The sequence below is a fragment of the Chenopodium album genome, chromosome 1 (genome assembly GCF_948465745.1).
Source record: "Chenopodium album chromosome 1, dcCheAlbu1.1, whole genome shotgun sequence".
NCBI classification, from domain to species: domain Eukaryota; kingdom Viridiplantae; phylum Streptophyta; class Magnoliopsida; order Caryophyllales; family Amaranthaceae; genus Chenopodium; species Chenopodium album.
The window spans coordinates 41,882,829-41,893,900 of record NC_137834.1 but is presented as its reverse complement, the minus strand read 5'-3'; positions in this window follow the sequence as shown (position 1 = coordinate 41,893,900).

Sequence of the window (11,072 nt, the reverse complement as noted above, 5' to 3'; positions counted from 1 at the left end):
TAATAATAATAATAATGGCATGTCTTCCATTTTCTCAATATAGCAATGAGCCTTTTGTGAATATTTCATTAGACTTGAGGGATTTTTGGACTATAATTGTTGTAATATTTGGGAGGCTTGTGAGATTTGTTATTTTGGTTTGAATGAGCAAACTAGAAATAAAGTTGAATGCATGCATGATGGTGAATTTAGAGCATTGTCAATTGATAATGCTTGGGATTTTTATGTTTGGTTTGCTAGGGATGTCTATAATAGGGGTAATCATGTTTCTAATATTGATGTGCAATGTTTTGATTCTTCTAATATTAGCATGAATTCCCATGATTTGTTACATGATCCCTTAAGTGAACCAAGAACACATGATTTCAACTTTATTTCCCCCTTTTGTTCATGATGATGAGGTGCATGCTCAAGTTGATGTTAATGGTGTGTTTCAATATTCTTCATTACTTACTATGCCTTCTTGTGATGTGCTTCGTTCCCTTAATGATGAATCTCATGTGTTTGATTGTGCCCCCACTCTCCAATGTGATGTATATGCTCATGAACTTAATGTTGATTCTTCTAATCTTGGTTGTACTTCTTCTTCTCTTGTTGAGCCTCAACCTTCTACATCTTTTGAATATCTTGTTGATATATTTGAGTCTCAAATTAGGCACATTGAACTTGATAACGATCTTGGGCCTAGTAAGGAGATGATTCTTCAATCTATGAGAGGTCAATTAGAGATAATGAAAAAGAATGAGGAGCGTCTTGAGGAGGGAAGGAGAAGAAAAGAAGAGTTAGAAAGCCAATTGTCATCCTTGATGCGTGTTTGTGAAAAATCCCAATTTAATGAGTGTGTTGAGGATGATGATGATGATTTTGAGCAACCAAGAGAGTGTCAGGATCCCATTGGTGAGCATTTAAGTGATGGTGAAGGAGTTGAGAATGAAAAGAGTATTGATTTTGAAAATCCTAACCCTCTTTCCCATCTTGATGAGTCTCAAGTGCATGATTGTGATCCTTTTATCCATGAGTATTTGGATTCGTTTGAGGTTATGACCAATATGTTTATTGAGTGTCAAATGAAAACCCATAGCCTTTTGAGTGAGTTCATTAAGAATGCTTCATGTGATAGGGATGAGTTTGAAATGAATTTGCATCCATTCATGCATGGCTTTGAGACTTTAGGCTTTAAGGAAGTTGAGAAAGTTGTTGTTCATGATTGTAGTAAAGGGGATTATGTAGGTCCTCTTGGAAGTTGGATGTTTGAGGGAGATGATGATCATGAGTGTTCTTCTTTTGTGGATTTTATGATTGATTTTCATGCTCTTATTGGTGATTTGAGGCATGGTGGTGAGGAAGAGTTCATTTGTGAGACCATAGCCCCTATTTCCTCCTCTCATGTCCCTTTTTCAAGCGATTTCAACCACATCCCCTACACTCCTATATCCCTCCCTTCCTTTGTTGATGAGCCTATTGGGGACCCCCTTGTCTATGATGATTTTCATTTCCCTCATTTGTCTTATATTGAGGAAAAGGGTGATGTAGCCACCCAAAAATATTTTGAGGAGAGTTTGCCTTCTTCTTCTTCTTCTTTTTCATATTCTTATTTTGTTGAATTTTCTTTTGATTCTTCTTCCTTTTCTTAGCATGTCTCTCCTCATTTGCGTGCACTATCCTTGTTGACATACTCTTCCCATCATTTGCCTACCTCTTATCATATGAAATGTGTAGTAGTGCATTTGACAAGCTCTTGCGTGCGTTAAATTGTAATTTTCTAGAGCGGTCAAGCTTGGACCTTAAGCAAGCCTTTCTCAGGAAGTAACCCGTGTTTTATTGCTTTTATTTTATTTTCTTTTTAGAGTAGATTTTCTCTCATGGAAATGTTTGTGTGCCTTTTTCTAGGTACATGACTTGAAGATATACTTTGGTCCATTGGTTTGAATCAAGAATCAAGGAAGTTTGACTCCTATTTTTGCTAGCGTATGGAAGATAAGGTTCAATTCTTGAGGAAATTAGCTTTGAAAGGTTTAATTTGGTCATTTGCGGGTATTTACACCCACCTAAATTCGGTGATATCTTTCCTTGCTCTCTCTATCTAATGGTTGATGCCTTGTTGGACATGTGTTGGTATTGTTTGATTAATCTCCTTGTTTTCTCCTCCCATAGATTATTTGATTTATGTTTGAGTGTAATGTCTCATTCAAGCTTGGGGGAGGGTATTCTATCATGTTTGGTGGGATATTGATCCATATATGCTATACACCTTTGTATATGCTTTTCCATGTTCCTTTATTTTAAAAATTCCCAAAAAGATTTTTGTTTCTATCAAGGCAAATTTGCAATGTGTTTTTATTTTGTTCTTGGTTTGGACATAATACTTTTGGACTTGTATTGTTGAATACTTTTCTTCTTAAATGGTAATGGTGTGCACGGTTTCAGAGTACGCTTGGTTGATTCTAGGATAAAGCATGCCAAGGTAGTTGGTTAGAACTAATGGGAGCATGTAACTGAATTTTACTTGTTTGTGGCATGTTGGTAGTTGCTTCCTATAGTCGAATTGACACCAATAGTGAGTTTTTGCTACATCCATGTGAGGTTCATTATTTATCAAGCCTTCAACATATAATTTCATGAGCGACATGGATCCTTGACTATTGCGGACCTAAACTAGAATCTTGACTCATAATTCTCAAACACGAGACCGAGCCATCTAATGAGGACAAAGGCATCTTTTCAGGGTGATAATTTTTCTTTTCTAGGTTAATTTTCTTTCTTTTTTAGTTCATTGGATTTACATTTGCCTTCTCGCTAACCATTTGAGTCTTTTCCCTTCTTTTCAAGCCACATATTTAGATCTTGAGCCTTTTGTTTCATTTTCGTTTCCATTCTTCGTTTTTGTGAAGCAATTGATCATTATTGTTGGAGTTTGTGGTGGAGGAGTTTGGATATTTGGTTCTCTTGAAAGCAAGTTTATGTTGTGATATTTGTGCGAATAATGGCAAATGAATGATGGAAAAAGCCGTCCAAAGTCAAAAGAGGCAAGGACATAATAAATGCAAAATTGTAAAAGCCGTCCTAAGTTAAAAAGGCATGGACAATTGCTTTGAAAGAAATGAAAATTAAAAAAAAAAAGAAATGAAAATAAGAAAAATCAAAAATATTTTGATGTGATTGTTTTCCCCTTTTCAAGTATTGAGGACAATGCTTCCTTTAAGCTTGGGGGACAAGCGTTTACGCTTTTTGTATATATGATTGTGGTTATAGCTTTGAATAAGATTGGGGGTGTTAGTTTGTTTTTGTTTGGTAACTTCTATATTATGGTGTTGAGGATTGATCACCCTTTGCTTCACTATTAGGAATACCTCCAAATTTTAAAATTTTAGGCCTACCCCTAACCTTTTTCCCTTAAGTTACAACCTTTGGAAAACCCCTTTTGACCAAGAGGTTGAGTCACATATATGGGGAGGGCATTACGAGTTAAAGCCTAAGGAGAGGGGATGCATTGTCAAGACGTCGAGTAGCCCAAAATTATCTTTTTTTCCGGTTCCTTCATGGAACTTTTGAAATGCTCATTAGAGGAAGATATGAGACTAGTAGGGAGAACGCGGTAAGACCGTTTTGGGATGAAAGTGGATTGCAAAAACTAGTTCCTATGCTTGGCATATTTATATTTCAATCAACCTCGGGTTTCTTGAAACGTGCACTCCCTTACTTGTTTAGAAAGATTTGCATTCATTTGTGCTTGTACATTTGGAAAAGTCCTTTCATGAACATGTGTTTGCTCTTCTTTTCTTTTGATTTCCTTCTCATGCTTTGCCTTGTTTGTATTATTATGAGAGTTATAGGTTAATCTCTTAGGAAACCTTTACGAGAGCATCACTCGTCCTCTAGGGCGATCTAGGGGTTTAAATGGCTTGTCTTTACTTGCTAAAATTGACCGTGATTTCTACGAAAGCGAGTTAGTGTATATTCCCATCCTCTCTAGTTTTCTTGTTTCTTTCTTCACATGATTAATGTCATCATTTTTCCCTTGGGTTGGATTTTGTTTTGCTCGAGGACGAGCAAAAGTTTAACTTGGGGGGAATTTGACGAGGGTCATTTATTGCGCTCAAAAGAATAAGATTTAGGTCATATTATTATATTTTCTTTCTATATTTTCATATAATTTTCTTAATTTTCCTTGGTTTTCAATTTTAGTAACTAATTTTTGGTTTTGATTAGTTTTTATTAGTTTTTCATGATTTTAGTCTTTAATTCATAGTTTTAGTTTTATTTCTTTTATTTTTACTTTATTTATTTCCATTGTATTTATTTTATTTTATTTGTCTCTTATTTCTCCGTCATGTTCGGTTATTCGTGTACGTGATTGCTCGGGACAAGACGCGATTCAAATTGTCATATTCGGAGTTCCGATGTTCAAGCTCGATGTTTTCGAGGTCTTAGATTCAAAATCAATTAAGTGTTGCAACATAACAACCAACAAGTCTCACACAACCCAGCAGCCATGATAGCCGTGTGCGCGGGATTTGTTGCACCAAAACAGCAAAATCGACCAGGAACTCTCCGCGGCTAGCAGCGGGCGCGGCCCAAAACCCGCAGGCGCGGGGTCCATCACCGCGGGCGCGGTCGTCGTGCTCTGCTCCAACGCAGCTCCCCTGTTCACGCACTTCCCCTTCTCCCGCATTTTAACACACACTTTTCACAACAAATCAGCCTATAACAAGCCGCAATAACCACCCTCCAACCACCACCAATATCCCGTAACAATCAGCCACCAGTAGCAGCCGCAACCAGCCACCACAACTCACCAAATCATGCGCAACACAAACCGCAATTAACACCAAATCAACCCTGCACTCCAACCCAGTTAACGCACCACCTTCGCACCACCCTCCAGCGGCATAAATCGGTCCCTGCTTCGCCACCTTTCTCCACCGCAATAGCCGCTCCAGCCAGCACCAATTACTCCGCAACAACCACCATATTTCGTACTTCCAATTGAAGCCGTTGATCTTGATTAATTTTGTAATCAAATGGTTGTAATGGTGCGTGAGAAGCTTGGGATAATTTCCCATTTAAGTGCAGCGAAGTATGGAGCTTGATGATCGAAAATTTGTGATGGTGTGTGATTGGTGATGCGCAAAGTAGGGAATAATTTCCCATTTACAAGAGCAGCAATTATCGAATCAGTGGACTTCATTTTCCCCTTTTAATATTGTTTTGTTTTTGTTTTATTTTTCTTTTGTTATGAAATATTTGTGGATATCCATTATCCTCCTTTGTATCATTTCGGAACAATCTAGATCTAGGGTTATCTAATCAAACCCGAATATATTGTATGTATATATACACCTTATCATATGGAATAATATACCTAGATTTATTCTTTCCTCAATTCTTCTCTTATTCTTTTTATTTCACAACACGTTATCAGCACCATAGTTTTACCCGAATATCATATTAAAGATCGTGATTGTACCTTGATAATCTTGCCAATTTGATTGAAAAAAAAATAAAGGTACGATTTTCCTCCTAATGGTTTGTTAGTCACCTATATATTCAGTGTTAATTTGAAATTTACTTTTGTATTGGTACAATCTATCGGAGTTTTTTTTTTTTTTTTTTGGTTGATTTGCTAAACTTAAAAAGATTATTAATGGTTGAAAGATGTCTAAAGGCATAATTTTAATGTGTTGTAACTCATATTTTGAATTTTTGGCTCTTGGGGTTCTCGACTTTTTCAGTGTAAAATTCAGTAAAGTGTATTAGGAATTTTTGGTACATATTTTGTATGAGATTTATTGTGCAACTATAGATAATAATAATTTTTAAATTGAATTTCGTCAGTATCCATGAACTAGTGAATTGCTTTGATTAAATTCATTTGCTTACACGGCTAATGGTTTGCATAATCGTTCTTTATGGGAAATATTGATCTGATACTGTATTGCGATGCGGTACATTATTGATTGATTTCATTGTTTTTGATCAAATGATTATCATGTATGATTTATGAGATATATTATTTATATAATGATACCATAATCCTAAGCATAATAGGATGATTGGTTATTGTGAGGTCACGCTAGTAATATCTATGGGAACTTTACTCCTAATTTGTTACTCTGTATTTATCATATTCATATTAGATTTATTATAAGGAATCTTAAATCTTAAATAAGTCTAAGAGCTATAATATATATCGTATGCTAAAATTGTACTCCGTATAAATCTTTTTATTTGGTACGACTCATTATATCAAATTATAAAATATATTTGTTTAGTGATAGAATACACTGATGTTATAAAGGATAATATTTTCATATATTCTTGAACTATCGTTTTGGTATGATATCTTCGTTTTGGTAGGCCATTATATCCTTTATTAAGTATATCTTTTATTAGGAAACTAACGGCCTTACGAGCAAGGTACATCAATAAACTCTAAACATTGTGCGTAATATTGTGCTTGTGTTTTACTTGACTCCAATAATTTCTTCTATAGTAGTTTTTTTTTTTTTATGACTTCATAGCATAAATTTATATTTCATCAATTGCTTTATAGGATAAATCCCTTTTGTAGCACAATAATGGATAGTAAAACTTCTCTATTTTTTTTGTTGTTGTATGGTAATGTGTAATTGAATCAAAGCAAAGGACTCGTTAATTTATAATTAGAAGATCATAATTGAGAATATATGAGTTACTATTGCAATTATTTCTAATTATTCCTCCGTTGGAGTTTTCTTTGTATTGCTTTATACTACCTCTAGTGAATGAAGATGTAAATGAGGAATAATTACTTCCATACGACCATACTAGTTAACATATGTTTTTGTTACATGATTAATTGATTATGTCATATGCCAAGTTATATTATTATGTTACCTTGTTTAGGCATGATTTATGATTATCGTTGCTTTCTTATTATAATAAATCATGGTATAAGTATTTACAGTGAGATGTTTGATTTTATTATTTTGATCGCATATGGAGCATTTGGTCATTGCCTCATGTACATGCATATTATAATTGACATTAACTATGTACCATGATCATATTATTAGTAACCTTATAAGAGGGTACTATTATGAAACATTAACACGATGATATAAGTATTGATTGATGTGTATATTGAATTTAATTTGTGGTTATTATAGATACCACACTTTGGGTGAGTATTAATGATTCATAAATTACTAGTTTTTTTTATTCCCAAATATGAATGAGAAATAATTGTATGATTGAGATGATATATGCATGTTTTCATGATGAATATAATTCAAGCAAAAGTTATACGATCTACGTATTAAACATGATTGCACAATATATATTTGAGCAAAAGATGGATTACATTGTGGAAAACTTGCTTGAAAAATGTATTTATTATGCCCATAGTGTTAAAAAAAAAAATTTAATATAAAGATTAATAAAATTGGGCAAGAGTTACGAGTAAGAGTTTATAAGAATAATTTTATTATAATTGATACATGCATTGCTAAAAGAATTTATGGCTTGAGAAGAGAATGGATTTAAAGATCGTTGGACTAGTTTTATACCCCCATATGCAAGGATTAGGGGGAGATAATGTTTATTCCATTGTTTTTATGTAATCCTTGCATGGATAATTAAATATGTTAATGGTCAGTTTGGTACATACACTAGCCTAAATATAAATAATTTATTTAATAGAGGTGCCCACATGATAATCAAATATTTAGAAAGATATCATCCTGAAGATGGATATGAATAAATATCATTACCTATATACTAGCTATAAATGTACATATTAAGTTGATGTCCTAGTTGGACAAGATCAGTTGCTATTGAACTAGCACACCTGAAGTGTGGTAATGTAAAAGGTTACAACGATAAGAATCCTTGGAAGAGGAAAGAAGCAGTAATTGACAATGACAATTTTGAGAAAGTGACACATTTTATGTATCTCTTGAAGAGATCATTTCTAATACATTAAATGTGATATGATTATATAAAGTACTCCAGAAGAGTATAAAATGTTGTCCAATAAGGTCAACATGTATCAAGATTACAATAAATGCTCCAGTGGAGTTACTGAAGTATGAGTATTAGTTTATTGTCTTGCCAATTGTAGAAAGAAACACATTGGTGTACTTATATCACATCATATTCATGGCCATGCATAAAGTATCTCTAATAAGGTGATCACCAATATTATAAAACTGACCATAATTTAAGTACTAAAGCAAAAGTGATTGGATGTGATAATTAATAATTAGGCCATCCGGGGTATAATAAATTCCCGTTATGAAAACCTGAAGTTTCATTTGATATGAAAGAAATAATGTGATGACGCTCTCTCATGTTAAATATATGAAATAAATTGAATGGCAAGACATAACATTGAGATTGAGCTATATTTAGATTGTGATTTTAATAGTTTGTGTAAAAGGAAAAGTTCAAGAGATAATATATTGGTCAATCTGAATAATTGGTGACCAGAAGTTCACTAGAATAATTTATATGTTGACAAATATTAGGTGACCAAAAGCTCACCACGTACAAATAATATGTGAAAATTTTAAGTAACTAGTATTACTATCAATGTTTCTAGTGATCCCAAAGATCACCACCTAGTGAAATTACAAAAAAAAAAAAAAAGTTTATATTTGTATAACAATTCTCTTGATTGGGGCTATTGTATGTCAGCACATAAGAAATAGAAAAGAAGGAAATTCAACTGCACAACATATGTCTCCCCATTGATGTTTAATTATTGATCTCCTGAAGAGAACAAATTGTGAAAGATTTAATAATAAATACATATGTATTATGCAATGTATAGTTAATGAAGAAATAATTTAAAATTGCTCTCTAGAAGAGATAAAAGCTTGTTTTAATATAATTATTCTGAGAGATAAATTTTGTTGATTATGATCCTCCCATGAAATGAATTTTATTGTAAATTTGTATACTAAGTTGGTGAAGAACTGTGATGCCCCTATATATGAGATATTTTACCAACTTAGGGGGAGAATTGGAGTAAGTTGGCAAAAATTAATTAAACTGATGATCCCTATATAAATAATGGTAATTTGAAATGTTTTCTAGCCAACTTTCGTCCATATGCTATCAAGATATGTTGCACATTTATGATTTGATTTGTATTCAGTTATGACTCATGTTGCATATCGTTGAAGATACATTTCGGTCATATTAATTATGTGTATACATTGAGATAAAATCTTGCCAGTTGTACTTGAATCACTAACCTGAAGTGTAGGTTGTATATGATCGGTTCCAAAATAAAGATATGTTTAATATATATGATATTTGGCAAGATAGTGCAGTTAACACTAATAGTGTAATAGTATATAAATACCAAAGTGAATGAAATACCCTAAAAGTGGTATAGATATCTGAATTATTATTATAGATGGCCTATGATGTAAGAAAAATTATGATGGTACCAATGAAAAATGTATTCAGATATCATTGTCAAAATAGCATGCAAATTTAAATTGTACCTTGAGGAATTATATGATGATACCGGTACATGATGGAACCGATAAATAATGCATATGCATGATATAATGGACTAGTGAATAAGGGATCTGGAATATATGTCCATTTTAATGTCAACATAATGATAATAATAAAATTTTATCATGGACCAGAAGTCCAAAGAAATATGGATTTTTAAAATCCACACTGTACAGTGTCTTGCATTATTTCGAGTCTTATTTATGTTCATATGCATGTGTGAGTCTTAGGTTATTGGATTATTCATTGCATATGTTCGAAGTTGTAAATGCATTACTCATTGTATAAGTTGTTTATCATATTTTTATATATCATATTGCATGCTTTATTTTCTATATAATAATTGTGGTGTATGTCAATGTTCATTCAAAGTATAGTAAGACATATTTACAACTTTGATGGAAAATTAGAAAGAAATACTTATGTTCCTATGGGCTTATACTTGTGATGAAAATATTGAAAACGTCGATTTAATAACATGTTGTGAATCATGTAAGAAGAGTTCTTGAAGAACTTATATACGACGTTTTTAAATAATCAGTCCTACAAATTTTTGAATATTACAATTATCAAACTCTTGAAAATTTTATGTGACTACATCATTGACATCTCAACATGAATTTTGAGTATATAAGAGTTAGTGAGATTTACTATTTCTATACTTAGAAAAATTATCGTGTAGTTAATTATGAAACTTCTAAAGAAACGGGATACTTATGCGTGAGACTGTTTCTTATGGTCTAGAAGAACCATGATTAATGTATATAATTGCATATGTTATATTATAATTCATATGAGATTGAAGAACGACATTAATAATGTCAAGTTTTGTCTATTAATGAATGTTTGATCAAATAATAATTATCAATTTCTATTATTAACGACTTCCAGAAGAAGTCATAATTGCATAAGTTTAATTTTTAGAGATAAACACATGTATGTGAAATGAAGACACTTCACATGTTCACGTGAAGACCTGAAGAATTGAAGATGCAACTTCAACTTAGGAGAGTCGAAGATCAACGGATGATACTTTATTTACTACATATTAGAAGATATCCAAACATATTGGATTTATCGTTGCGGTACTAGAAGATCTCAAGTACAGTTATGTATTCATCAGGGGGAGAAAATACGCGCTGCACTCTTTTTCCCTTGACCATGGTTTTGTCCCAAATTGGGTTTTCCTGGTAAGGTTTTTAATGAGGCGGCATCTCAAGCGTATTACGAAGAATGATGTACTCTTTTTTCCTTCACTATGTTTTTATCCCACAGGGTTTTTCTTAGTAAGATTTTAATGAGGCACAGTCTTCGATAATGGACATCCAAGGGGGAGTGTTATGAAATATTTGTGGATATCCATTATCCTCCTTTGTATCATTCATCTAGATCTAGGGTTATCCAATCAAACCCTAATATATTGTATGTATATATACAACTTATCATATGGAATAATATACCTAGATTTATTCTTTCCTCAATTCTTCTCTTATTCCCTTTATTTCACAACATCTTTCCTTTAATTTCTTTTAGTTTCCTTTTATTATTATTATTTTTCTTTT